Genomic DNA, 26,897 nt, shown 5'->3' with positions numbered 1-26,897 from the left:
AAATATCCTATACAAAATAAGAGCTCTCAGTTCTCTGTTCTTTCCAGCCTCTGAACTTTTGCTCACTGTTCTTCCCTCTAATTGGAGTGCTGTTTCCCCTCCTCATGGCCAAACTCCTGCTTATTCCTCTAAACTCAGCTTACAAATCACTTCCTGGGGAGAGATATTCCTGAGCCTCTTGACCTGGTTCATTTTGTCGATGATACCTTCGCCCCCAGCATTCATTCTTCCCATAGCCCTCAGCTCACTGATAACAGCTGTTCAATGTCTGCCTGTCCTGCAGTATCACATGCTCCAGGGGAGAAGACGCCTTGTCCATCTTACTCACTCTCACATCCAGAGAACCACCTCCACGCCAGGAACACAGTAGCTGCTCAGTCATCACCTGGGAATAACCTAGACTCCTCTTTCTTCTCATCTTGCTAAATGTTACCCCAGCAACCGTATTAGAAACTTGGTCTACTCATTTACCCACACCTACTGCTGTGAACTCTAGCACCTCAAAAGCACTCACATCTATCCCCTGTTTTTTGTTTGTTTGTTTTTGCTTTTTTTTTTTTTTTTTTTGACAGAGTCTCACTCTGTTGCCCAGGCTGGAGTGCAGTGGCGCAATGTCAGCTCACTGCAACCTCCGCCTCCCAGTTTCAAGTGATTGATTCTCCTGCCTCAGCCTCCCAAGTAGCTGGGACTACAGGCCTGTGCCACCACACCTGACTAATTTTTGTATTTTTAGTAGAGATGGGTTTTCACCATGCTACCCAGGCTGGTGTCAAACTCCTGACCTCAGGAGATCCACCTGCCTTGGTCTCCCAAAGTGCTGGAATTATAGATGTGAGCCACCACTATCCCCTCTTCTTAACTGTCACTGCCAATGTACTGGTTTAAACTCTTATTACATCTTCTCTGGAGTACTACAATGGCCCCTGGGGACCATTAATTTTACACGTCAACTTGGCTAAGCTGCAGTACCCAGATATTTGGTCAAGTTGCTGTGAAGGTATTTTCTTAGATGAGATTAACATTTAAATTAGTAGACTTACAGTAAAGCAGATTGACCTCTATAATGTGGGTGGGCCTTGTCCAATCAGTTGAAGGAATTAAGAGTGGAAAACAAACAAACAAACTGAAGTTCCCAGAGGAAGAGGGAAATCTGCCTCCAGACTGCATTCAGTCTCAAGCTGCAACATCAGCTCTTCTCTCAGACTCTAGTCTGCCTGCCTACCTTGCAGATTTTCAGCTTGCCATCTTCCATAATTGCATAAGCCAATTTCTTAAAATAAATAGCAGTCTCTCTCTCTCTCTGGATAAATATATGTGTGTATATATATATACACACACACACAATGTGTATCTATATACACATATATATACACAAACTCACATATATGTGTGTATATATGTACACAAACTCAAACTATTTTGTATACATATTATACAATATATATAAATAACCATACGTTATATTTATAACTATGTAAATGCACACACACACACACACACACATGCATGCTATTAGTTCAATTTCTCTCAAGAGCCCACAGTAATACAGCCTTGCAGCCTCAAAAATCAATCTCCCAGCCTGAAGCTTTGTTCTTCCTGTCTGCTTTCACTTCCATATCTGCAGTCATGAGGCATCCTTTGTTTGGAATTATCTCCTTCCCAGAGACTCTCCTCCATCCCCCACTTTCCAGTCCCCTGGATTGTCCCAACCCCACACACAACTGACCATCCAAGATAAAACAGGATCAGACACGAATACAGGTTGATCTGACCCCAAAGTCCACCCCAAAGCCCAAAGAGTAGTCAAAACTACTCTTGCTCAATGGTATGCGCACAACCTGATTCAAATGCAATGTGTTAGAAAAGTGAGCATTTCTACACTTTTTATTGTGGAAATGTTTAATGTATCTAAAAGTAGCATAAATAGTGTCATGAACCTCTTCTACTCATCTCCCAATTTCAAAAATTATCAGCTCCCGGCTATTCTTTCAGCTACACTCTCTCTTCCTTCAACTCTTGCATTATTTTGAAGCAAATCCCAAACATTGTACCAATTATCAATGTATTTATGAATATTTCAGAATGTATCTGACGATAAAGACCATTTGTTTTAACATAATCACAATAGCATTATCCCACTTCAAAATCTGACAATCACCTCTTTTATTGGTGGCAGCAGTGGGATACAATCATCTTTTTTTTTTTTTTTTTTCTGAGACACAGTTTCGCCCAGGCTGGAGTGCAGTGGTGTGATCTCAGCTCACTGCAACCCCCACCTCCCAGGGTCAAGTAATCCTCCTACCCCAGCCTCCCAATTAGCAGGGATTATAGGTGCCCACCACCATCTCCAGCTAATTTTTGTATTTTTAGTAGAGACAGGGTTTCACCATGTTGGCCAGGCTGGTCTTGAACTCCTGGCCTCAAGTGATCCACCTGCCTCAGCATCCACCCAAAGTGTTAGGATTACAACTATGAGCCACCTTGCCTGGCCTACCACCATCTCTTAATATTATCAAATGTCTGATCCAGTGTTCAGATTTCTAGTAATCTTATCAATGTCATTAACGCTTTTCAGGTATTGTTTGCTTGCTTGTTTGTTTGTAGCAGTATCCAAATAAGGTCCAAAGATTGTGACAGACTGTTGTGTCTCTTAAGTCTCTATAAAACCATAGAGGTTCCCCACTGTCTTAGTTTGAGATCCGCCAAAAGCATATCTGCAGACAAGAATTTGGGTGCAAACAGTTGATTTTGGAAGCAGTTCCAGGAAACATGGTAAGGAAGTAGAGAAATGACCCAGAGAGAAGGAATAAGACCCAATAAGGTGCACCTTCAGAAACAGTAGCCACTTGGGGCAGATGGTGTGAAATCCTCAGAGACTTAGGACCTTGGAGACACTGTCCAGCTTGGGAATCGGAGCCTCTATTTACCAACTCCCATCCCGCTTTGGTAGAAGGTTGCTCCTGGGGCATGAACTCTCAGCACTTCCTGCCTGCCCTGTGGACAGAGCCAGCACAGTTCAGCAGCCAGAGTGACCCTCAGGCAGAGACACAGGAAGCCTTGGTGTGTGCAAAAGCAGTGTGCAGCTGACCTCCAGTACCGACTATGGGGAGGCACCAACAGCATCAACTACAATCTCCATTTTAGATGTGCATTTTCTTTGTTGAAATAAACAGGTCATATTTTAGTTTCCCATTTCTGCTGCAACAAGTGACCACAAGCTTAATGGCTTAAGCAATGCAAGTGTATTATCTTACAGCTCTGGAGAACAGAAATTTGACACAGATGTCAAGGGGCTAAAATCAAGATGTCAGCAGAGCTGTGTTCTTTTCTGGAGGCTACAGAGGAGGATCCATTCTCTTGTTTTTCCAACTTCTAGAGGCCACGTAATTCACGGCCCCCTTCCTCCACCTTCAAAGCCAGCAATGCAGTTGAGTCTTTCTCACATGACATCACTCTGATATTGACTCTACTACCTCCCTCTTTCATCTATAAGCATCCTTGTGACTATGCTGAACTCATCCAGACAATCCAAGAGAAATCTCACCCTTCTCAGGGTCCGTTCATTAGCAATATTAATTGCACCTACAACCTTAATTCTCCCTTGCCACATAACCTAAAATAGTCACAGATTACAGGGATTAGGATGTGGACATCTTTGAGGAATCATTATTCTAATCACCGAAGACAGTCTGGAGTTTGGTAATGCATCCTTGTGGTGCTATTGTTACATGTTCCTCTGTCCTCTGTAGTTTCTGTACATTGCAGTTGGAATTAGAGACTGAATTGATTCAGGGTCAATTTATTTTTGGCAAGACTATGTCATAGGTGGTATCATGAGTGTCCACATTGTAAAAATTACCTTGCAGGATGAGGCACACTTATGCACACTAAGTAGACCGAGAATTTACAGCTGCTTATAATCAATCCTCCTGTTACAATTCACAGGATGTCAAAAAAATACTGGACTAGGAGAAATTTTCATTTTTTTATTTTATTTTATTTTATTTTTTTTTTTTTTTTTTGAGGTGGAGTCTCGCTCTGTCGCCCGGACTGGAGTGCAGTGGCCAGATCTCAGCTCACTGCAAGCTCCGCCTCCCGGGTTTACGCCATTCTCCTGCCTCAGCCTCCCAAGTAGCTGGGACTACAGGCGCCCGCCCCCTCGCCCAGCTAGTTTTTGTATTTTTAGTAGAGACGGGGTTTCACTGTGTTAGCCAGGATGGTCTCGATCTCCTGACCTCGTGATCCGCCCATCTCGGCCTCCCAAAGTGCTGGGATTACAGGCTTGAGCCACCGCGCCCGGCCTGAGAAATTTTCAAAGAAAGATATACATTCCTTTTATTCTTTATGTGGAAAAAATAAAATCATTTTTGTTCCCATTTATAGGCAAAAAATAATCATCATCAAGAATAAGAAATGTTTTTGAAAAAACATTTGCATGGTTTAGAGGAAAAAGAACTTTCAAAACAAAGCAAGAAACTTGCATTCCCAGCATTCTCTAATCAGGAGTTCTAAAAGCACGTTCTATCTGAAACTCAGTTTTTTTCAACACCAAGGGCTCCCAGGTTTTCTATAAGATGCCCAAAATTCACGACCCACTGCAAGAAAGGTACCCAAGTACATACAAAACTGAAACAAAATACAGCTGCATCTCATTTCCTCACCATTTCAGCCACTGGAGAAGACCTAGTCTCCAAATTAGGTCAGAAGGATAACAATTTGCCAAGCGACACGTGAAAAAGAAATCTTTCTGGCCCAGACATTATGAGGAAGAATAACCACTCGACTCAAGGAACGAGCTTAGTTTTGTTTTCTTTCGATGTTGTCATTCATGTTTTCAATTTTCTAAAATTGCTTACTTCTCTGTGTTTTCAAATGTCAGAGGCAGAAGGTTTCTCACCTTACAGAATCTCCCAGAACTCTGTCATCAAATTAGAGTGGCCAACAATGATGTTAACATTTATCTATGTCACAGATGAACATCATATTTCATAGTAACTGGTCTTAACAAAAAACAGTGTGAGCAACTTTAGACCACAGGACACAGAGTTGGCCAGAAGAGTGGAAAATGTAGCAAGCAGGAAGGGAAAAAAAGATTTTCAAAGAGCTTTTAAAATGGGGAGGAAACGTCATTGGTGATAAAATATGGCTCTGTGAAATGAAAGCAACATAATTTAAAAGACAGTGTGGATTTACCCACACTCATGGATGGAGGAGAAATTAGTTGAAGATGTACTTTGCAAACTCTAACAGAGTAGCTATACAAAGTAACAACAACAACACAATAACTATATAAGAATTTACAGAACTACATCTACTTAATACATACTATTTTTATTCTTCATTTTTATTGGATTTTCTGATTAAAAATACTTAACCCATATAGATATGCATAACTTAAAAAATAGAAACTTCCAGCCAGGTGCAGTGGCTCACACCTGTAATCCCAGCACTCTGGGAAGTTGAGATGGGTGAATCACCTGAGGTCAGGAGTTCAAGACCAGCCTGGTCAACATGGTGAAACCCTGTCTCTACTAAAAATACAAAAAAAAAAAAAAAAAATTAGCTGGGTGTGGTGGCATGCAGCCTGTAGTCCCAGCTACTTGGGAGGCTGAGGCAGGAGAATCACTTGAACCCGGGAGGCAGTTTGCAATGAGCCAAGATCCCACCACTGTACTCCAGCCTGGGTGACAGAGAAAGACTCTGTCTCAAAAAAAAAAAAAAAGAAAGAAATTTTTCAGCAGGGCGCAGTGGCTCAAGCCTGTAATCCCAGCACTTTGGGAGGCCGAGACGGGCAGATCACGAGGTCAGGAGATCGAGATCATCCTGGCTAACACGGTGAAACTCCGTCTCTACTAAAAAAAATACAAAAAATTAGTCAGGCGAGGTGGCAGGCGCCTGTAGTCCCAGCTACTCGGGAGGCTGAGGCAGAGAATGGCATGAACCCGGGAGGTGGAGCCTGCAGTGAGCCGAGATCCGGCCACTACACTCCAGCTTGGGCGACAAAGCGAGACTCCATCTCAAAAAAAAAAAAAAAGAAAGAAATTTTTCATAATTCTATCACATAGAAAAACATTGTTAACAATACTGGGTAAGTTATTTCCAATATACAATCATATATGCTCATGTACATATATAAATGGTTACTGACACATATATACAACATATATATTAAATTACATATCACTTTTATATGACAAAAAAGTTGTCTTCAAAGATAGGATCATATAAAACATATCTTCAACTTGCTTCTTTAGCTTATCAATGAAGCATGGATATCTCTGTATATTGACACATCTGTCTTATCTGATCTTTTGAATGACTGCATCATAGACCATGAAGAACAGTGCTCACTAATATAACTTCTCCCTATTAATGGGCGTTTAGGTTACGACCTTTTGAATGATCTTCTAGGGAACATAAAGGAAGAGTGTATTAAATCCTTTTTCAAGTAAAAGCAACATAAAATACGCTTTTTAAAACTCTTTCTTCAGCCTACCACACGGAACTTGGAAAATTTAAACGCTATCCTCTCTTAATTTGAATTCCACTGATGTCAGTTTTGCTTGTTTGCACAGATTGGGCTCATTATAATATTTGGTATGATGCATTGTCTCTGATCTATGCTTTTATTTAATAATTTTATTAGTCATTTTTTAAAGAATATCATTAGCTTATAGAAACTCACCATCAACAAGAAAACCCAGGACCCTGTCAACAACTCACATCCAACCCGGTGGTCTCCCAAGCCCACCTTCCTGCGCCTCTTCCCTCATGTACCACCTTCCCGAATCTCAGAGTCATCAATGCCTTGCTTGCATTTTTCTTTTCACTTATACCCTAAATATCAAAACTCACTAGGTTCATTTCTGTTGATGAAAAATATTGCCATCATTGTGGTTGCTTGCATTTTTACACTCTTTTTGCATCTGCTATGTATTCCTAAGCGTATGTTTTTATTTTAGTTTTTAACAAATGAGTATGAACTTGCATGTAACTTCTTGGAATTTTTTCTTCCTCTGACCTAATATGACATTCCCAAGTGCCTTCATTTGGCTTCTCCCAAAAGCTGACTGAGGACAAGGATTCAAGTACACATTGTTTGGGATGGAGGTAGAGAAGTGAGGCAGGGAAGGAAAGACAGTCAGCAAAAGCACAGCACATGAGAAGCACCAGCTTCATGAACATGGGCTTCCTTTTAGGATAATGAAAATGTTTTAGAACTAGAAAGAAGTGGTGGTTGCACAACATTGCCACTGAATTGTTCCTTTTTAAATGATTGATTTGTGTTATGTGTGTTTCATCTCTTTTTTTTATAAAAGTGCAAAGGCATAAGAATTATAGAATGGACTTTGGTGACTAGCAGTGGGGAGGTTGGGAGGGGGTTGGTACACTGCTCAGGTGACAGGTACACTAAAATCTCAGAAATCACCGCTAAAGAACTTATCCATGTAACCAAAAAACCACCTTACCCCAAAAACCATTGAAATGAATTTTTTTAAGTGCATTATCAAACCAGCCACCACTCAGGGCAACTGGAGCTTAACCTCTCTGGGGAAGCTCAGGGTGTACATATACATACTTCAGAGTTATCTCGCCCGGGCAGTGAGGCAGCTGGGGTTTACCAACTCCTGTCATTCAAAGATTGAGAACTCTTCCGAAGGAATGTCAATTCCCCGGGGCTTCCAGCCTGCAATGGTGATGGCAAGGTGCGCTCCAGCTGGTGGGCACTGAAGATTGTGAGCATGAGGGTAGAGGCAGGACAGGTGCAAACACTGCCAGCTGTATCGAAGTTCACCATATTGTTGCCTTTTCCACTCTTTGTGTTTTATTTTTTGTTGTTTTCTATTTTTCTGATTTGCTTTTTTTTTCTTAACTTTCATTTTAGGTTCGGAGGTACATGTGCAGGTTTGTTATATAGGTAAATTGTGTGTCATGGGGGTTTTGTGTACAGATTATTTTGTCACCCAGGTAATAAGCATAGTACCTGATAGGTAGTTTTTTGGTCCTCTCCCTCCACCCTCAAGTAGGCCTCAGGGTCTATTGTGTCCTTCTTTGTGTGCATATATACTCAAAGGTTAGCTCCCAACTTATAAGTGAGAGCATACAGTATTTGGTTTTCTGTTCCTGTGTTAGCTTGCTTAGGATAATGGTTTCCAGCTCCATCCATGTTGCTGCAAAGGACATGATCTCATTCTATTCTATTCTACGGCTGCATAGTACTCCATAGTGTATATGTATATTTTTTAAATCCAGTCTACCGTTGATGGGCGTTTAGGTTGATTCTGTGTCTTTGCCATTGTGAACAGTGCTGTGATGAACATACATGTGCATGTCTTTATGGTAGAAAGATTTACATTCCTTTGGGTATATACCCAATAGTGGGACTGCTGAGAAATACAAATCAAAACCACAATGAGATACCATCTCACATCAGTCAGAATGGCCATTATTAAAATGTCAAAAAAAAAACCAGATGTTGGCAAGGTTGGGGAGAAAAGAGAACACTTATGCACTGCTGACGGAAGTGTAAATGAGTCTAGCCACTGTGGAAAGCAGTTTGGTGATGTCTCAAGGAATTTAAAACACCCTTTGTGTTTTTGTTTTTGTTTTTTTGTTTGTTTGTTTTGTTTTGTTTTGTTGCTGCTGTGTTACATTCCATTACTGGAAAAATCACACTTTTTCATCCACATTCTGTTATCTGGTTTGTTTCCAACTGATATAAGAAAACATGGCATTAGGGGGAAAATTGTGTAAATTCAAGGGATACAAGTGCAGTTTTGTTACATGGATAGATTGCCTAGAGTGAAGTCTGAGCTTTTAGTGTAACCATCACCAGAATAATGTACATTGTGCCCATTACGTAATTTCTCATCCCCATCCCCTCCCACCCTTCCAAATCTCCAGTGTCTATTATTCCATGCTCTATGTCCACATGTGCACACTATTCAGCTTCCATTTGTAGTTGAGAACATACAGTATTTAACTTTGTGTTTCTAAGTTATTTCATTTAGTGGCCTACAGCTCCACTCATGTTGCTGCACAAAACATAATTTCATCCTTTTATGACTGAATAGTATTCCATAGTGTGTATATAGGTATATACTACATTTTCTTTATCCAATCATCCACTGATGGACACTTTAATTCCATATCTTTACTATTGTGGATGCTGCATTAAATCTCATAGTGCATATGTCTTTTTACATAACTATTTCTTCTCCTTTGGGTAGATATCCAATAGTGGGATTGCCAATCAAATGATAGTTTGATTTTTAGTGCTTTAAGAAATCTCCATACTATTTTCCATAGAATTTGTACTAATTTACATTCCCCCTAATGGTGTATAAAGCATTCCCTTTTCTATGCATCATCCCAGCATCTGTTATTTGGTGACTTTTTGTTAATAGACAAAAAGTCAGTGCAGTGGTTCAAGCCTGTAATCCCAGCACTTTGGGAGGCTGAGGTGGGCGGATCACTTGAGCTCAGAAGTTTGAGACCAGCCTAGGCAACATAGCAAGACCTCGGCCATACTAAAAATCAAAAAAATTAGCAGCACGTGGTGGCTCACACCTGTAGTCCCAGCTACTCAGGAGGCTGAAGTGAGAGGATAGCTTGAGCCCAAGATATCAAGGCTGCAGTGAGCTGTGATCACACCATTGCACTCCAGCCTGGGTGACAGAGCGAGACCCTGTCTCAACAATAATAACAATAATTAATAATAGCAATTTAGACTACTGTAAAATGATATCTCATTGTGATTTTAATTTTCTTTCTCTGATGATCAGTAATGTTGAACATTTTTTGATATGCTTGTTGGCCTTTTAGGTTATATCCAGAAGAAAAATTACTAGGTCATGGGATTATAAATTTTCCAATTGAGTTTATAACACTAAACTGTTTTTTCCAAAATTGATGCACCAATCTGCATTCCCTCTGCAACTCCACATCCCTTGTAACACTTAGTTTGTCAGATTATTTATTTATTTATTTATTTTTGAGATGGAGTCTCACTCTGTCATCCAAGCTGGAGTGCAGTGGCTCAGTGGCGCGATCTCGGCTCACTGCAATTTCCGCCTCCCAGGTTCAAGCCATTCCCCTGCCTCAGCCTCCCGAGTAGCTGGGATTACAGGTGCCTGCCACCATGCCCAGCTAATTTGTATTTTTAGTAGAGACAGGACTTCACCATATTAGCCAAGATGGTCTCAATCTCCTGACCTCATGATCTGCCCACCTCGGCCTCCCAAAGTGCTGGGATTACAAGCATGAGCCACCGTGCCTGGCCTTTTAAAAATTTTTACCAAACAAATTCATGCAAAATAATATCTCATTCTGATCTTACTTTGCCTCATTATTAAGGATGTTCCACACCTCCTTATACATTTATTAGTAGTTATATATGTTTCTACATTTGAAATGTCTGTTCTTGTCATTTGCCCATTTTTCTATTTGGTTGTTGAGCTTTGCTTATTTATTTCTAGAAATTCTTTACATATGGCTCATTAATACTCTCCCTTGTTAGCTGCATGTGTTGTGAATATTTTCTTCTAGTTTATAATGTCTTCCACCTTTTCACGAGTCTGTTGAGAAGCAATATTCTTCGTTTTAACAGTCAAATTTATCAAACGTATCAGTTTTAAAAATACTGTCTGACCACAGAAAGCTAATCAAATAAACTATGGTACATCTATATAATGGAATATTTAATAATAACTACTAAAATTTATTTTGTTGAAAAATATTTCTTTAAACTGACTGTTTTTTGTAATTTAATGTTACATCAAAAAAGCATACCAAAAAACAGTAGGTATATCAAGATCCCACAGTATGAATTTTTTTAAGTCTAATAGATACACTATGTTAGCAAGTTTCTGGACACATAATCACTCTTACTCACTCCTGGTGAAGGGTGTAAATTTCTACCATCTCTATAACTTGCAATTTGCCAATGTCCATCAAAAATTTAAATTTATGTGTAACTTGACCCAGCAATTCTCCTTTAGGATATTTACTCAACCAATATCCTCATATGTGTGCCAGGAGGCATACATACAATTATATTCATTGCAGCACTGGTCAATAGCAAAAGATAAAATTATAAAACAGCCATACAATGGAATACTATGTAGCTGTTAAAAAAGAACAATGTTGTCTATATGTATTATAATGCAATTATCTCCAAAGCACATTGTTAAGTGAAAAGAGCAAGATAGTATCGTATATTATTTGCATTAAAAATATTTAGTGCTGGCCGGGCGCGGTGGCTCAAGCCTGTAATCCCAGCACTTTGGGAGGCCGAGACGGGCGGATCACGAGGTCAGGAAATCGAGACCATCCTGGCTAACACGGTGAAACCCCGTCTCTACTAAAAACTACAAAAAGAAACTAGCCGGGCGAGGTGGCCGCGCCTGTAGTCCCAGCTACTCGGGAGGCTGAGGCAGGAGAATGGCGTAAACCCGGGGGGCGGAGCTTGCAGTGAGTCACTCCAGCCTGGGTGACAGAGCGAGACTCCATCTCAAAAAAAAAAAAAAAATTTAGTGCTATATAAATCCTTTGCATGTATTATTTGTGTAGAATGTTTCTGAAAGCAAAAAAAAAAAAAAAAGTAATTGATTAGTTGCTTCCTATGAAGGGATTTGGTCTACAGGATATCCTCACAACCTCTTTAGAAAGTAGATATTATTATTCTATTCATTAGACATGAGGAACCTAGAACAACAGAACTCCGGAAGTCTCAGTGGGACAAAAAGAAAAGAATCCAATGAGATCATCACTATTAATTCACTCCCAGTTTCTTGACTGTTGTCCCTGTGCCAGGTTCTCTGGAATCACAACAGCACCTATAGCACAGAGTGGTTTGATGATTACATGAGACCCAATAACCAGGAATTTCCTCCCCACAGATGCCTAATAAATAGGAGCTGGATTTTATAACAATGTTATTAATAGTATATAGTCATTTATTTCGCAGCTTATCTCATCTGGTGTTGCCAACAGCACTGTGTATTAAGTAAGGCAAGAGTGGTTGCTATCACATCCATTTTACAGAAAACTGAGGCACAGGAAGGCGAAGTTCACAGGGGCTCCTCATGCAATCAATTCTGGAGCACACAGAAGAGGCTTCCTGGAGCTGATGGTGCTCAACCACTAGAGGGCTCAGCCAGAATCCTGGCTCCGCCCCTCACTTGCTGTGTGGCATCCTGAGCAAGTTACTTAGGCTTTCCATGCCTCGACTTTGGCATCTATAAGACGGTAACAAACGAAAGCACTGCATCTTAAAATGCTGAAGATGAGATGAATGAATATGTATCAATGACTACAACTAGTGATTGCTTTAAAATGTAAGTCAGATCCTGTCACTCTTCAATACAGACCTTTCCATTGGCTCCCATCTACTTCGCAATAAAATCCAAAATCTTCACTGTAAATGGCCCATGGAACTTCACATGGCCTGGCTGTCCAGCAACTTTCTCTCTGTTCTCAGCCTTTGGCTCACTCCTCCTCCATCAGCTGGCTTCCTAGCTGCCTGGAGACACACAGAGCTCAGCCCTGCCTCCAGGCCTTAGGACATTTTGTTCCCTCTCTGAGGAACACACTTCCTGGCTCCTCTGTCACCTCTCAAGCCACCCTTCCCTGACCACTTTCCCCATCACCCTCCTTGTCCTACTAGATTTCTTTCTCATCAGCACTTATGGCCGCCCAAAAGACCACACGTTGTGCTGATCTGTGTATTCATTTCTGGTCCACCGGCCCTGCTCTTAAATGCAAGCTGGATGAGGGCAGGGATGGGCTGTCTTGTGCATCACTGCATCCCTAAGACTTGGAACAGTGCCTAGCACCTTGCTGGCCCTCGGTAAATGTTAGGTCTCCCAAAAGGCAGGAGACACGGTCACTACAGGCAATGAGCACAGCATAAGCAAAGGCCTGGTGGTGGGGACAGAGCATGATCCAAGCAGGGACCCACTCAGAGTTCCTTTGACCTGGTGCTGCCACCCTGGTTAGGGGAAATGGGCTCTGCTTACCACCAAGACACCTCGGACACACGGATTTCTTAGAAGCCCAGTCAAAATGCTCTGGGCTGACTCCTTCTCCCATATTTCCTCATCCCCTGTTCTGTTTGACCCCTCATCCTTTCCTGGGGTCACTGCTGCCTTCATCTGCAGCCCAAGGATAGGGGTACAGGCAACCAGGGTTGGGGGTCCCTCAGTCCCAACTAGCAGCTTTGGGGGTCTTTGGAAGGCTGGTATCTAACAGAATGAGGGGAAGACTTTGGGAGGGAAGAAACCTCCCCAGGGGAAAGCTGCCTTGTGCAGAACTCACAGCTCACAGCCATAAAAAGAATCAAAACTAGAAAAGGCTGCATCTCCTTGGCCCCTTTAAGAAAGACACCTTGGGATTCTGGCTGGAGGTCACATCAGGAAACTGAACATGCACGGAAGGGGCTGCCCAATAAAATAAGTAATCATTTATTAAGGTACGTGTCTGCACAGCAGGAAATCAGCACAGGGAGTGTGAGTGGGGGAACAGAGCCTCCCTGAAGAAGGCAGCCATCTTTAAAAGAGGGGAGCTTGATTTGAAACACTTGTCTCCAGATGGGACCAGTAATCCTCAGCCCTTAGCCTCATTCCAAACCTCCCAGGAAAAGGAATAGCAGTGCACAGCTTTCTAGAACTTTCCAGGGCAGAAAGAAAAATGAAGAATGAAGAGGCCTTCTTCAGGCCACCACACTGGCTCCCCCGCAACTTGTGCCCATGAGTTTTGGGCTGGAGCAGAGATGGTAGCCTAGCAACATGTTTTATTTCTGCGAAAGGAAGTGATCTTTGAAATGGAGCCACAAGAAGATCTGAAAAGGGATTTCCCAATCACAGCCCTGGGTGAAGCATCTAGGATGGAGCTTCCTCCAAAAGCCAGACTGGCTAGGGCACCACTGCTCCCCTTTCTTGAAAGCTTCATACTTTCTCATTCCACAGAGGCTGTGCAGGATTTTCTCTCTTTGCCTGGAATGTTCTCTCCCTACCACACACTCCACCACCTCCACCATCCCTTGCTTCCCTTGGCCCGGGCAACTTCTTCTCCATCTTCTAGATTTCAACTCAACCAGGGAAGCCTTCTCTGATCACTCTTAAGCAACCAGCTGACCTGCTACATATGGGCTCTCGCATACCCACCCCACCCCCCACCACCCTTCCCCATCCCACCCCACCCCCACCACCAAATTGTGTATTGCTCAGTGCTTATCATGGCTGGCACTGCACACTTTATATGGGTGCAATGGTTTATTGCATCTCTTCTCCACTGCTTCGGTTGTACCTTACACTATAGCCACAATGCATGACACATCGTAGTCCCTCAATGAAGATGTGTTGAATTAATGAACAAATGGACCTTTGGGAAAAATATATCAGTATACTTCAGTCTCCAAGTATCCAAACACTTGAATGCATGCATGAGTGAGGGATGAATAAATGAGCAAGTGAATGAATGAGCAAATGAATAAATGAACGGGTGAGTGAATGAGTGAGTTATTGAATGAATGAGTGAATAAGTGAGTAACATAGTGACTGCATGAGTGAAGGGGGAAGTAAAAGAGCGAATGAATGAATGACAATGGCTCCCTCGAGGGTGGTCCTATTAGTTAATGCCTTTTTTCTGTCTCTCCTTTTCTTTGTATGCAGAGAAACAGGTAGAAGAGGTTGGCATGAATGTGACTCTAACCAAAACACATGGCAAGGGAAGGAAGGCATTTCCCAAAGGGGCACCTGGTGGTGGGGGGCGGGGGGATGCTTCCAGGCAGAAGCTGACCCCCAAGGGGCAACTCTGTCCCTGACCCCTTTCACCTTCCCTTGTTCTGATCTTTATGGGGCCGTCTGCCTTTTTGCATCAAAGGAGACAGCAGGGCCGTGACTTGTCCCACAGCAGTTCTATAAAAATGTAATTACCCAATAACCCGCTGTCTGCAAAACAAACCATCTTCCTGTTTCTTCTCCCATAAAAAGCATTTGACAGCCCTGTTCTATCAGCTTATAAAACCTGGAGAGAGTTGGCTTAGCCCCCTCTGAAATGAAAACCCTTAGCGGGGAGAGTCCCAAGTGGGGAGAAACACACCTCTGACCCTCCAGGCAGTTGCTTCAAAGTCACTGGAGGTTTTCAGAGAAGGCAAAGAGAGCAACCTCTCTTGGAAAAATGGGTGACTGGATAATGCAGATCACACCTCAAAAGGGCAAAAGCCTTGGAAACTCTAAGAGCCCAGGCCTGCTGTGGGCACAGGCAGCATCATTGTATCTCACCAGAAAGTCATTCCTTCATTTATTCACTCAATAAACATTTATCAGGCACCTACGACTTGCTAGGCATTAGGCTAGGCCCTGAGGGTAAGACTCTAGTGTAATAGGTGCTGGTCCTTTAAGAAACTCACATCTAAAATATACATTTATTTTAAATAATGGAGCACTTTGATCTGAATTTATTGACATGTAAAAAGTGCATATAATCCATCATTACATGGGTGAGGCAGGTTATAAAACAGTAAGTAGTGATGGATACATAACATCAAAAATGTACTTAATGCCACTGAATTGTACACTTAGCATGTTAAGTTTTATGTTACATATATTTTACCAATATCTACATTGATTAATTGATTTTGATTGGTAAGGCTACACTGATAGATATGGCTTCATTTTGACTTTTTTTCATTGAAAGAGAAACAGAATGGAACTGGGGGGTGGTGATAAAATTATTCTATATCTTGACTGTGAAGCTATCTAGTGGGTTCATGTGTCCCCCACAAAGATATGTCCAAGTCCTACCCTCTAGTGTCTGTGAATATGACCTGATTTGGAAATAGGGTCTTTGCAAGTGTAACTAAGGCAAGGATCAAGATGAGATTATACTGGATTGAGGATGGTCCTAAACCCAATGGGAGTGTCCTTGCAGAGAAAGGAGAGGGGGATTTGACACACTTACAAAAAGAGGTCCTGTGAACACGAAGGTGGAGATTGGCCTGATGTGGCCACAAACCGGGGAACGCCTGAAGCCATCAAGAGCTGGAAGACACAAGGAACAGCAACGGCAGGAAACTAACCCCGATTTTCTACCAGACAGCATGCTTTCATCACAGAACTGTTCACTAACAAGGGTAGTTTTGCTGTATTCAAATTATACTTTGATTTTTAAAATATCTTTTAAATAGAAACAGAGGGATTGAACAGACATTTCTACTTTTTTACACATCTTCTCTGTTGCAATAGCAGAAGCACATGAAAGGACACTCAACATCCTCAGTCATTAGGGAAGGCAAATCAAAGCATGGTGGGATATTACTGCACACGCATTAGGGTGGCTGTCTTCAAAAAGGTTGATAATGATAAGCATTGGTGAGAGTGTGGAGAAACTAGAATCCCTTGCATTGCTGGTGGGAATGTAAAACGGTACAGCTAGTGCAGTGGAAAACAGCACACTGGCTCACGCCTGTAATCCCAGCACTTTAGGAGGCCGAGGTGGGAGCGTCATCGGAGGTCAGGAGTTTGAGACCAGCCTGGCCAACATGGTGAAACCCCATCTCTACTAAAAATACAAAAATTAGCCAGGTGGGGTGGTGGGCACCTGTAATCCCAGTTACTCGGGAGGCTGAGGCTGGAGAATTGTTTGAACCCAGGAGGTGGAGGTTGCTATAAGCTGAGATCGTGCCGTTGCACTCCAGCCTGGGCGACAACAGCAAAACTCCATCTCAAAAAAAAAAAAAAAAAAAAAAGCACTAAACCCTAAACCTAAAATTACCATGTGATCCAGCAATTCCACTCCTAGGTATAAACCCCAAAGAATTGAAAGCAGGGACTCAAACAGATGCTTGTATGTCAGAGTTCATTGCAGCATTATTCACAGTAGCCAAAAGGTGGATGCAACCCAAATGTTCACCAGCCGATGAACAGATAAACAAAATGTGGTAGTATGTTCAGACATTGGAATATTATTCAGCCATAAATTTTTTAAAAATCTGATGCATGCAACAACATGTTGAGCCATGAAGACATTATGCTAAATGGAAGAAGATAGCCACAAAGGGACAAATATTGTATGATTCTGTTTATATGAAGTACCTAGAATAGGCATTTGGAGACAGAAAAGTAGATGTTACCAAGGACTGGGGAGAGTAGGGAGGGCATTACAGGACTCCTGTTTGGGATGATGAAAAAGTTCTGGAGATGGATAGTGGTGATGGTTACATAACATCAAAAATGTACTTAGTACCACTGAATTGTACACTTAAAATGTTAAGTTTTATGTTACATATATTTTATCAACATCTACATTGATAGATATTGGTTGGTATAGATAGGTAATAAGTTTTATAGGTAACAAACTATATATAGATATTGATCTATCTATATATCTATCAATATCAATATAGGTAACAAGTTTTACGTTAAACTTGATAAAGTTACCTATATGATACGTATATGATAAAATATAGGTAACAAGTTTTATGTTACCTATATTTTATCAAGGTAAGTTTTATGTTACCTATCTATAGATACAGATATTGACATACATTTAGACGTAGACAATGGGGAGAGGTGCCTAGATGGTATCAGAGATGTGGAGGCAGTTTCTGTTTTTATAATTTCCGATGTTTCTAATACTTGTTTTACTGTGAATATACATTGTATAAGGAGCTCATGGTCTGACGAGTGAGACAGGGAAGAAAATTGACAACTGGAGGATATGAGAACCAGGGCATCTAAATCAGACTGGGGAGGGGGTTCCACGAAAGAGTTCCCAGAGACAGGACAATGATCAGGGATAAGCCAAGCAAAGAAGTAAGGATGGAGGAGAGAGAGCACTGCCGGTACAATGGACATTGAAAGTACCTGCATCTTACCAACCAAGCAACCAGGTCAGCAAAGTCACAGGGCTTCAAGTTCCTCAGCCCTAAAAACGGTGACCATAATCCTCAATATCTCATAAGGTTACGGGATGATTAAGGGAGGCAATGTGTATATAAGACTTTGCAGAGTCTGATATGGATTAAGTACTGGAAAATGCCAGTTATTGTTAATATCGGTATTCGCGTAATCAGCTGCAGCCAGGTTGGTGGGTTAGAATCTTGGCCTGGCCACTTGCTGTGTGACCTTGGATCCGCTAGTTAACCTTTCTGTGCCTCAGTTTCCTATTCTGTAAAATAAGGATAAATAATAGTACTTATGCCTTAGGGTGTTATGAGGATTATACAAGTTAATACCTATAAATCAACTACAACAGCGCCTGGCATATGACAAAGACTATGTAAGAATTAGCTATTACATTTTGTCATGACTATAAAGGAAAAGAAACGTCTGGAAACAGTACAAAAGAGAAGTGGAACGGCCAAACGTGCTTGGGGAAAGAGCAGTGTAAGAATCATCTTCATGGAAAAAAAAAAAAAAAAGCAAATAAAGCCTTTGGAAAAAAAATCATAAATCTGAAAAATAAAGTGTCTTATGATGATGCGGTTGCATTTTGGACCGAGGTATTTTTAGCTAACAAAATCAAGTTAAAATGGGTTTTGACAGAGTGAAAAGATGTGGGAAATGCATAAAGGAATCAGGCTTGAAAGGCTGAAAGTAAGTCCACCTCTTTGTTAGAGAAAGTTTTGCTGTGTTCAACATTTGGAATTGATGACTTTGGTGGTTTCCTTTGGGGAAGAAAATATCCTGACATTTCCTGGTAAGTCTTCCTTCCTACCTTCTTGCCCTTAATGATATTTTCTATCAGCCTAATGTCCCTGCTTGAGTACTGATGGCTGTGTGGACACAGATAATATCCAGAATATTAGCAGTTTGGAAGGCTCAGAGCAGCATCCGCCACCTTCATAAAGATGCAGGCAACATTACCGCATAAGCGCCTCTTAACATGCAGTCACAAATCACTGCTCAACAAATTCCAGAATTTCAAAGCTGTGGCATAAATTTCCAAGCCAGAAGAACAGCATGGGAGCCTTAAGTGCTGAGTTTCAACCCTCTAGACTCCCTGGAACCACTGTCTGAGGTTCTGGCAGCATCAATATGGCCCTTTCAGCCTTCTAAGGAATATGAATGGTGTGTTAAGCCAATGAGAGACAGCACGTAGTCTTTGAATGGAAGCCACAATGTGTACACCAAGGCTTTTGGCTCTGCTTTGAAATTTTGAATAGCAAATCCCTGCTCCTCAGTCCTCTGCATTATCGTCTTTTAAATGGGTGTAGCAATTTTTATCCTGGCACAGAATAGAAGGTCTTAAAAAGTCTTTGGGGATAAAGGGGACGGGATGAGAAAAAAAAAAAAAAAAAAAACTATGACTATTGGGATTTTATTTTGCCTTTGACAGAAATCTTTAGAAAGACCATTTTACCCATTAGTAATATATTCAGCTCCAAGTAATAAGAATGCCTCACTATATCCCTTAATTTAATAGTCCTTTCTTACATAATAAAACTTCTAGAAGTGGTCTGCTTCATGTTCTGGTTCAGCAGCTCAGCCACGTCTTGACCAATATTTTGACAAAACAGCTGCTGCAGTTCCAGCCATCACATCCAAATTCAAGACAGGAAAAAAACGGAAGGGGAAAGTGCTGTATCTGTTCCTTTTACCAGGACAATAAATTTTTTTTTCCCAGAACATTTTGCAACAGACCTTTTGGACAGAGCTGGGTCATATACCATCTCAGATGCAAGGAAAGCTGGGAAATTAGAGAACAGAACTTTGACCAATTATAATCCATAGCCTGGGTCTGGGCTCAGTACTGCTCTGAACAAAATCTGGATCCTCTTAGGAAGGGGAAAGGGCAATGGATATAAGGCAGGCAATGAAAGGTCTGCCTAAGTCTTCAATCCCAACATGCACACAACTTCAGTGATCAAAAAAAAAAAAAAAAACCAGAAGAAAATAACCCGAAGCAAAAATAATAACAATACGACACTATTCATTTCTTGAAGGGAAACTGATAAATCTTATATGTGTTGGTCTGATACCAGGATACATTTTTAAAACTTGTGAAAGTGAAAGCAATGAAGGCAGTCTCTGTAGAGATGTTCTGAAATAATTCCAATGGGTGAGCAGTCAGATTCCAAGCTTCTCGTCTAACTGGTATGAATAAGTCTCACTGAATTACTCTGATGGGAAAGGACATTTTTCCCAATTCATAGAACCCACAGTGAGACATAAGAGAAACTTGGCATAATCTTTCCAATCAATGGATATGTATCGAGCAAAGCAGACATGGTTCCTACCCTCACAGAACAAACAGTCTAGCAAGGCAGATAAAGAATCACGTAGACAAACACAATGCTATAAACTAGCACTCCACTAAGTGCTATGAAACTTAACAGGATGCTCGGAGGCAGAAGAGCCTAACTGAAGCTGGATAGGATCAGGATAACAATTAGAAGCACAAGCTTCAGAACCAGGTCTGGGTCAACTTCCCAACATGCCACCACGCCCAAGACCAGTGAACTTGGATCATAATAAAAACAAGTATTGACTAAGCATGGATCATGTATTAAACACCACACTCAGCTGTTTAATCACCATGACAACACTTTGAGGTCACCTAGTCCCATTTTAAAGAGAGGATGATCGGGGATAGAAATGTACCTACCTGAAGTCACAGAATTGGTAACTGGAGGAAGTTGGTATGAACCTGTGTTACTCCTTCTGCAAAAGCCAAAGCCATGCAAACTCCCTACGTCTCAGTTTCTCACATGTGCAGATATCAGGCTGCTAGATGAAATTAGGTGACATGATCCATGGGCAGCAGTAGGCACCATGCCTGGCACACAGCGAGTGTGCCATAACCGATAACTAGTATTCAAACTCCGAGTTTCTAGCATTCATTGGATCATTTCTTTAAGTCCTCTTGGCCTGGGAAGTCTGAATTCAGCCATGCCGACTGATCCGTCTTCACAGGGGCTTTGAGATCTCGGGGGTCAAAGAGACAGGAAAATCCATTTTTTTCTTTCTATGCAAATCAGGAAACACCTAAGTTAACAGCTAACAAAAATAAATCAGAGTAATGAGAGCTTTAGTTCAAAATTTTAAAAAACACAAAACAACTACCAGATCTCTTAAAATGAATAGTAGTCAGGTAAGTTCTCAAAATCAGACCCAAAGACTTTTCCTGTTTTGAACCGTGAAGAAATTTTTCAAGAGATGAAATTGAGGATATATATCTTGAATCATTTGGGGATCGAGGGACTCATTAAGCCATGTCAATAAGAGGAGTTATTTAAGCAAATGGATAAAAGCCATTTATTATTTAGCACTTTATATTTGTAAAGGGCTGATCCATTTTCTCTAACCCTACCTGCTCCTGACCCCAGATTACTTATGAATTTTTTCAGAGCTTCTCACTGATGAACAGGCATCCTTCAGTGCATGAAGTGAGCAGGTATTCCCATTTTACAGATAAAAAGGGTGAGGCAAAGAACAAAGCCCTCAAATGAGAAGACTCGAGCAAAGCATGGTTTACCCCTGTTTCTCAGCTAAGAAGATGAAAGCAGAGACTGATTGGGAGATTGAGCTGAACCTAGGCAAACTTGCCCCAGATCAGCCAAGATGGCAACCCACACATTCTGCTCTCAGGGTCCATAGTCTCAGGTAGCCCTGCTCAGGAAATCAGAGCTTCATCAAGTTCAGAGGGTAATGAATACCAATGACAATACCAGCAATAAGAATTCTAAAAGCTACTGTTCCTTACTGAGCCCTCACTATGCCAGACACTGGGATAAGCCCCTTGTATTCACTGCCTCTTGGATATTCCAACAACCTTATGAGTTAAATACTATATATTATCATAAACCCCAACTTTACAGATGAATAAGCTGAGGCACGAGATAACATGTAACTTGCTCAGCATTCCTCGAAGAAGCAGCTGCAGAATGGGCATTTGAACCTAAGCACTCTCAAACCTGTGACTACATTTCAGGGGCATTGAAAGGGTTCCAGGAATTCCAGAAGCATTTGCCATCCAGCCAAGCCCTTATTAACATCAGGGAAAAAAAAAAAAAAGTGAAATCTACAAATGTTTTAGGAAGGTGAGCAAAGGAGTCCAGCTCTAAGTTGTTACTGTGTGTCGGGAGCTTCCTGTTTCCCACCAATAGGCACAGCACACCAAACACTTGCTCTTATTCAATGCTGCTGGCAGCCCTGAGGAGAGAGGGATCCCCATTCCACTTGATAGATGAGGAACTTGAATGTCAGAGATGTTGCCTTAACCAGCAGATGGCAGCGCCAATATCCAACATCATGCCATCTCACTTCTGCAAAGAAAACTTGGGTAGCTTTGCAATACCCTTTCAAACCACTCCTGCCATGCGGAGAAATCTGGAGGGAACTCATATCTCTATGAAAATAATGAGTAGGAACTTGGAAAGACCCAAATTTCCCATCAGAGTCCCAAGCCTGTTCCTCTGGCTCCCAGCCTAGCTGCTGCCAGTCTCCCAGGAGTCCTGAAAGCCCCAGTGGTTCTGGGACACTGTGTTAGTGTGTGTGTTAGTTCAGGTCCTCTGAGAAACAGATGCCAGGCAGGATCACATGTACAAGGATTGCACAGAGGGAAATGCTTGTGTGAGAGAAAATGAAAAGGGAGCTGAAAGAGGCTGGCAGAGCTGTCAGACTGAGATAGATGCACATCCAACCTTGAGTGAAGGGGAGAGCAAGGGGAGGTTGGACAGAGGCCTCCAAGACTGATGTGCAGTCTGAGGATAGATCTGCAAGGCCCTTGGGGAGTCCCAGAGCAAAGTCACTGCTGGAGGAGTCCTGTGTCTCCCAGAAACAGGCCTGCCTTCACATCCCTCCTCACTCAGTTATTGGCTTGGAACAAACAGTGGGAGGCCAGGCCTGGCAACAAAAAGCCATGGGTATCAGAGTAGCAGCTGGCACCCTTGCAAAATCACACTCCCTGTAGTTGGAGGTTGGCGAGGCACAAACATCTTCAAGGCTTATAGGGACTCAAGTCAGGCAAGTGTTCCCAGGGCTGCTCTAACCCAACCTCCATGCTAGGGTGACACTGTCGTCCAGCTGCCTTGGGAACTGGCAAAGTCTCACTGAGGTAGAAGGCAAGACTCAACTCCGGAGGCAGGGCTCAGACACGGAACCAAATTGAGGACTAGCTAAAACAGAGACAGGGCGGAAGCCCTTTCTCCATAAGCCACACCCACTAGTATGCCATGTCAGTTTACCATTATCATGGCAACACTCAGAAGTTACCACCCCTTTCCATGAGGTAACTGACCTGACAATCCAGAAGTTACCACTCTTTCTAGAAATGTCTGCATAATCTGCCCCTTAATTTGCATATAATTAATATAATTGCACATAATTAAAAATGGGCATAAACATGACTGCAGAACTGCCCCTGAGATGCTACTCTGGGCACCCTGCCTGTGAGGTAGACCTCTTCTGCAAGGAGCAGGACCTCTGCTGCTGCTGTACACTGCTGCTTCAATAAAAGTTGCTAACACCATCTGCTCATCCTTGAATTCTTTCCTGGGTGAAGCCAAGAACTCTCCTGAGCTAAGCCCCAGTTTTGGGGCTTGCCCGCCCCATATCACCACCTGTGACCTCCCAGTTGCCAGTGGAGGAGGATGAGTGCCCGCATCCGGAAGATGACATGTAGACCACCCCTGCAATGGGCAGTTCATGCTGGAAGCAACTGGACCCAGTCCCTGGAGGTGGCAGGAGGAAAGGGAAGTGAAGGAATAGAGAAAGTCTTGCAGGGTCTTATGTCGAAGGCAACCTGGATACACGAGTCTCCCTGTCAACAGGCTGCTTCTCTCATGCCGAGCATGCTGATGCACACGGTAGAGCCAGCCTGCATGTCCGTGGAGTTCATCCTGAAGTGAGATCTGATACTCTAGTGGTTAAGAACTTAGGTACCGAGTCAGACCAACACGGATTTGAATTCCCACCTCCACTGCTTACTCCATGGGTGGCCTTGGGGAAGATAAAGTCACCTTGCTGGGCTTTAGTTTACTCATCTGTAAAATGGGTTCAACACCACCTTCCAGGGTTGTTGTGGAAGATAAAGGAGAGAAGTTTGTAAAGTGTTTAGCCCTTCCCCTGCCCGACTGTACTCATCCAATAAATGCTAGTCTAAGTCCCATTGAACATTAAGAAATGAAAAAATAACCACCTTATAGAATTGTAAAAATGGAGGGAGATAATGTATATTAAATAATTAGCACAGAAACTGGCACATGGATGCTACAATAATCATTTTATACTCATAATCATAAATAATATAATAACCAAGATAATTATCTCCTGACAGATCTGTTGGCTGGGGCCGAATAGACCCTCTAAGTGTGTGAAAGTTCGATCAGGTAGGTCAGCATCCCGGCTGGAAGCAGATAACAGACTCAAACTGGATAATGTCAAGGAGGCACTGTTTACAAAGCTGTAGGTGGAATGTGGGGAAAACACAGAGGGTAGTGAAGCGCCACAGAGCTGCTGCCAATGTGAACTGTTACCATCCCAAAGGCCTGAGGGGCAGAGGCAGGGAGCAGTTCCCTCGGGAGGAGGCTGTCTGCAGAGTGGCTGCTTACCAGGGACTGTGACCTTAAGCTGAGGGACACAGTAACCCCCACACCAAGGGAGCTAGGGGGTACATGCGTAACCGTATTCTCCTGCCAAGGCTCCCATTGGTTAAGGCCACCAGGAAGCCAGGGGGCTCAGGGACTGGTCTGTGAAGTGACAGAGGTCAGCACCCCAGGGCAGGGAGCTGGATGGAGAAGGGGGGACAGTGGATCTGTAGGGGAAATGGGAGACACTCTGCTCATTATCGGAATTGGCTGGGTAATGCAGGCTGCTTGGGGACCCCAAAACCTGAAACTCCCATGCCCTCTCCTGCCGTTCTCAAGTTTGTGACCAATAGTAGTAATCCAGTGATCGTTTTGGCAATGGCAAATGCTCAGCATGTAAAAGTACAAGGGCTTGTGCAAGAACATACAAGCAACATGTACCAAGCACCTACAACATGCCAATCCCAGTGAACAAGCCACACAAAGTTCCTGCCCTTCCAGATCACAGAGTGGCATGGAGCACACAGACAAGTAGACAGGCAATGGCAGAGTCATAGGACAGAGAAAGCCCAGAGACAGCTGTGGGGACCCACAGCAAAGGGTCCTAGGAACACCTTGTGGAGAAAGGGGAGCCTATACAGGATGGGAGGAAGACAGGAGAAGAGGTCAAGTGAGGAGGGTCAAGGTCCTGGGGGCAAGAGGGAGTGGGGCTTAAAGTAGCTTTAAACAGCTCATCTGGCCAGAGTGCAGCATTTGAGGCAAAAGTGGTGAGAGATGAGACTGGACAGGAAGGCTGGGGCCAGGTCACACAGGGCCTCGTAGATCATGGAAATAAAACGTGGGCAGAAGCCCAGCAGCAAGTCCCAACCATGGAAGAGTTCTGAGCAGGTGAGTGATGTTTCCAGATTTGGAGTGTTCTAAGTGCCACATGTACGAGATTCCTTACTCGGTGGGGGGGCGGGGGGGTGGAGGGGGAGAGAGAGAGAATGCATATGTGTTGGAAAGGATCAAGTGAACAGGAATGGAGCTCTGCCTGGAACCCAGAGACGGGGTGGGAGTGTGTCTAGTATCTAATTTCTGCTGGCACGAGCAGCCGGGAGAAGCACATGTATGACCTGACCTGGGAGGTCAAAGTGACCCACAAACAGCTGAACACCCCTGATTCTTCTATTTCCAATCAGGAGGTTGTTTTCAGAGCTCAGCAGCTTCCTGCCCTCTACCAAATCCACCCACAGCCATCATCTCCTAAGTATCTTCCCCCCTTACCTCCCCTTGCAGAACTGAGAGCTCACCCAACTGCCAAAAGGCAGCAGATGGAGACAAGTTGGAGGCAGTGGTTGGGGGAAGGGAGGGGGCAGGACGGGAAGAACATTTCAGGACTCTGAAGATGACACAACACAGCTTACTCAGACAGAAATGTGATCTGTCCTCCTGGGGGCTAGCACTACTAGGGGGGCAGTGAGCTGCCAGGTATAATTAGACAGCCCCAGCAACAGGCTCTCTGCCCCACTCATGTCAGCACCCTCTTTCTGGCATCTGCTTCTGGTCCCTCTGCAGCATGGCTTTATCCAGTGACTGACCTGGAAGAGTCTCACAGCAGAGAAGGGTCCTGTGGTTTGTTCCCCTTAGGGTCATTACCCTAGGAAAATTAATAATTGTTAATAATGATTAACGACAACAGAAATAATAATAATGCAATCGTAGCAACTGCTTTTTGAATATATACTTTGTGGCAGATATTTGGCAAGGTATTTAACATACACACAACCTCATCTAATCCACCCAACAACCCTATGGGGAAGGTAATATTATCCTCATTTTCCAGATGATGATAATGAGGTCTAGACATTAAGTGATACAAGCAGAAATTAGGTCAGGTGCAGTGGCTCACACTCGTAATCCCAGCACTTTGGGAGGCCAAGGTGGGCAGATCACCTGAGGTTGGGTGTTCAAGACCAGCCTGGTCAACAAGAAGAAACCCCGTCTCTACTGAAAACACAAAAATTAGCCTGGCGTGGTGGCAAGTGCTGGTAATCCAAGCTACTTGAGAGGCTGAGGCATGAGAATCGCTTGAATCTGGGAGGCGGAGATTGCAGCGAGTCAAGATTGTGCCACTGCACTCCAGCCTGGGCGACAGAGCAAGACTCCGTCTAAAAGAAAAAGAAGAGCAGAGATGGAACTTAGCTTGTCTGGACTTCCAAGCACAGGTTCTTAACTGCTCTGTCCTATGGATCTCCCCTCCCACCAGACACCAACAACTTGATCTGCTTCTGAAATGTGTCGTCATTGTTCCAGGTTGGGAGTCAGTTCCAAGCTCTAATCTAGGATTCTGAGAGCTGGATTTGTGGGATTCTAACCCACAGCC

The 26,897-nt window shown here is 42.9% G+C and overlaps 1 non-coding gene across 1 annotated transcript; it reads right to left on the bottom strand.

The window, feature by feature from the left end:
- Positions 1-6,826: 6,826 nt before the first annotated feature.
- Positions 6,827-6,897, bottom strand: LOC117091225. Its single transcript, XR_004440332.1, has one exon. It is a non-coding gene; the product is annotated as a small nucleolar RNA SNORD56 (small nucleolar RNA).
- Between the last annotated feature and the right edge of the window lie 20,000 nt (positions 6,898-26,897).

This window comes from Trachypithecus francoisi, unplaced genomic scaffold (assembly GCF_009764315.1).
Source record: "Trachypithecus francoisi isolate TF-2019V2 unplaced genomic scaffold, Tfra_2.0 Lachesis_group11, whole genome shotgun sequence".
NCBI classification, from domain to species: Eukaryota; Metazoa; Chordata; class Mammalia; order Primates; family Cercopithecidae; genus Trachypithecus; species Trachypithecus francoisi.
The sequence above is the reverse complement of the archived record's forward strand: the minus strand, read 5'-3'. Positions and strand labels throughout refer to the sequence as shown.